The following is a 3,372-nucleotide window of genomic DNA, read 5'->3' as shown; positions in this document are numbered from 1 at the left end:
GCCAGCTCTCCTCTCTTGTTTGCATTTCTCGTGAAACCACGCCGCGCTGCGCGTAACCGGGCTGCTCGGACGCGCGCTCCGCAGCAATACCAAACAATCGCGATGTCTCATTGCATTATCGTTGCCGAAGTCATGTTAAAAGAAATTCATAATGAACTTCGCAAATTGGGCCGCGAGGTCCAATCGGCTGCTTTTATCAGGTTTTATGAAAATAAACATGCCTTATAAAGCCAGCCAACTGAAGCGTTCTCATCAAGCGCAGGTACAGGCAGCTGTCCAGCTATCGCGTGTTTTTTTAAAAGAAGGTCACCGTTATCGCTGCCTTCTACTTGCTTTTCTCTGCTTGGGCTTGTTACGTTTCGCCTACGACGCGCGGTTTAGCCGGCGCGGATGCAACGGACGCCGGGGCTTCATTCAAAGCGGCGGACATTTCGGCCCGTTCAGCGCTGCCGTAACGCTTCCTGCCAAGCGCGTCCAGGCATGTTTCAATGCCACGTGTCTTCGTGTGTGTGTGTGTGAGTGTGTGCGCATCTTGGTGCCCACGCTTGTCAAAGCGCGGCAGCCGGGGAGAGGAGCTCCCCAAGTGTGAAGCGAGGAGGTCTGAACGGCGCCGGCCCGGCGGATGCGTCACTACTCGTCTCAACGTTCCCGAGCGGCGCCGTCCCGTGCGCCCCGTCCAGAGCCGTTCCTTCTTGCCCTCAACTCCGAGAGTATAAAAGCAGATTCCCCGGACGCCGAGAGAGGCTCCGATTTCTTCCGTCGAGTAACGTGCTCTCCCGTCTCTCCACTTCGGTCGACCTGACCGGCCGCTCTTTTGCGATGCTAGAATAAACAAGTTGTTCTGTTAGCAGTCGACTCATGCTTTGCCAGGACCTTCGGATGCTTCCAGCTGTGCCGCAGGCCGCCAGGCCAACGCTACCCTTGGGGCTTGCAACCCATCTGCAACAACTGTTTGCCAGCGGTGAGATCGCGACAACGGAGGCCAGCAGCGAAGATATGCGGTTGACTGTATGCTGAGCAGCACAACGACCATCCGGGAGCAGTGCAACGAGCCCTGTGTGATGACTGGTTGCCTGCAGCGGAACGACTGCGCTGAATTCTTGGCTGCGAGGTTTGGTGAGTGCGGGACTTTCTTCTTCTGAGTTTTGCCAGCCTTTTGTTAGTGTCAGAAACAGAGCTGGTAATTGTGGTTGTCTTTGCTGCCGGGTTAGTTTGCGGCAAGACAATAGTAGGCAGTAGAGAAAGCAGCATTCAGAGCAGCCATGGATTGGAAGTCGTTGCGCAAACCGAAATTGCTGGAGCTTGCAAGAGAGTTGGGTCTGGATGTCTCAAGGCTGTTTCACATGCTGCGACTGCAACGACGAAAATCGGTGCTGTCGCACGCGTCGCAATGCGATTTTTAGAGGGCTCATTTCACATGATTGCGATTTCAACAATGCGACTGGTGCGACGCCCAGGGTTGCTTACAGCCAGGTTTCGCGGCACACGCTGCATAATTACTTTATTGTAGTGAATAAAACGTTTACACTATAATATTATTGACTTATCTTGATTAGAAGCAAATAATATGTACGTTTACTAATTTAAAACCGTTAGTTAAGATTTGTCTTGGAGTGCGCGACGGCGGTTTCTGTAGATCAGTGCAACATCGCGCACGTAAACAGCTGTTCGCAGGTGGTTCAGCAATTCTTTATTCTATGGTTCAGCGCTGTGTGTTGTCTTATCTACCTTCTATGACCGTTTCGTTTTGCCTGCGCTACAACAATCTACAAGATGGCCTACCGACAAGTTCATATAGCTGCCCTCACCGTATATGCAGTATTCGGAGTTCGGCTGCACGAAGTTGTCGTGTCAGCCCAACAAGATCCTCGCGCTACCCGTGCTCGGCGTCAGCTTTTGGAGAAATGTTGCGTGTACAATGCCCGTCATTGCGCATATGTGGTGCCTGCTCCTAGCCATATTCTTACGCCAAACGCATCAAGAAGCACCAACCCGAACGCCCGCGTGTGCCCCTGAACGAAGCCTCAAACGATCTGTGTGATTACGACGTGGAATGAAAATTGTGTTGTGAAATTCAACCTTAGCGCTAGCCTGGTTCGTCCATCGCCGTGCTTGCGCTGCGAATATATATATGGGAGCCCTCTATAAATATTTCTAAAGGCGCAAAAGCCGACGAATCAAATGTTTCGAGCAGTTACCGTCACTTTTGTAGAAACCTGTACGTTGTAACATAGCATTCTAGAAGACACACTTCTCGTCCACTTTGTTGTCCCGTGTCTCGCGCTGGTACTATACTCGGAACTTCTAACAAGAAGACCATATCAATACGCGCTATCCATAATGCAGGATCGTGGGCCCACGGCAGGCGCACTTGCCGTAGAATTTTTCAGCTTTCTGCTCAGCCTCGCACGCCTCTCACGGTTAGCCTGTTCTGTGGAAATAAATATTATTATCAATGTTATTAGATATTATAGTTTCTTCACTGTAATTTATAGCAATCTTCCAGATTTCTTAAGATAGTCATGCATTTAACCTGTATTAGATCAACATTGTTACGACATGCTTATGGGAGTAATTTCAAACTAGATTGCTCAGCCAGAGAAAGTACAAATGCAAGCCTCCATGTTTATTCCAATTTGGTATTCCTAAACAGATTATATTTGCAGAATTTTGTGTCTGCTTGCATTTCCTGCAATTCGATGTTCAGAGCTGGAAAAACTGATTCCTTTTCTTGCTGTCGAAAGGCTGCTTCAATGTCGATAGCAAGCTATAATTATTCATTTCGAAAGTGTTAAGCAATGACTATATGTCTAAGCTTATCAATGCATTTTTGTTCCACGAACACAATCAAGTTTTCTCTCCGTCTCATTGACAGCCATGGAATGAAACCGTTCACTTTCATAAGTATCAGGATGCAAACATTCTGGAGTTTGTCCTGAGCATTTGTCTGCATCCTATAGTGTGCATGTTTGTATCAAGTTATGGTGTTACAATCTATAGTAATTAACTATAGTGCAACAGAAATACGATGGACAGGAACGAAGTGAACACACAGAGCACTTCGTTCTTGTCTGTAGTCAATCTGTTGCACTTTAGTTAATAATGATTACACACAAAGTCATCTAGTTTTCAGTTATTATGTCGGGCTTATAAGCCTGCTTGTGTCCTGGAATATCTGCACGGTTATGTATCCTGTAATTTAATTTCTGGCCATGTGCTTGCAAGTCGCGTGTCAATCTCCTGATTTTCCTGACAATCTTGTGTGATGTGCAGGCCCAAATAGTTTCTAGTGAATCCATGCAGGGTGTTGTGCAGGGTGTAATCTGCACTAGAAGTGCTGCTTTGATTGCTTTCAGTTCAGCTTTTCTAGGT

This window comes from Dermacentor variabilis, chromosome 1, assembly GCF_050947875.1.
Source record: "Dermacentor variabilis isolate Ectoservices chromosome 1, ASM5094787v1, whole genome shotgun sequence".
Classification (NCBI taxonomy): domain Eukaryota; kingdom Metazoa; phylum Arthropoda; class Arachnida; order Ixodida; family Ixodidae; genus Dermacentor; species Dermacentor variabilis.
This window is presented reverse-complemented; position numbering follows the sequence as displayed.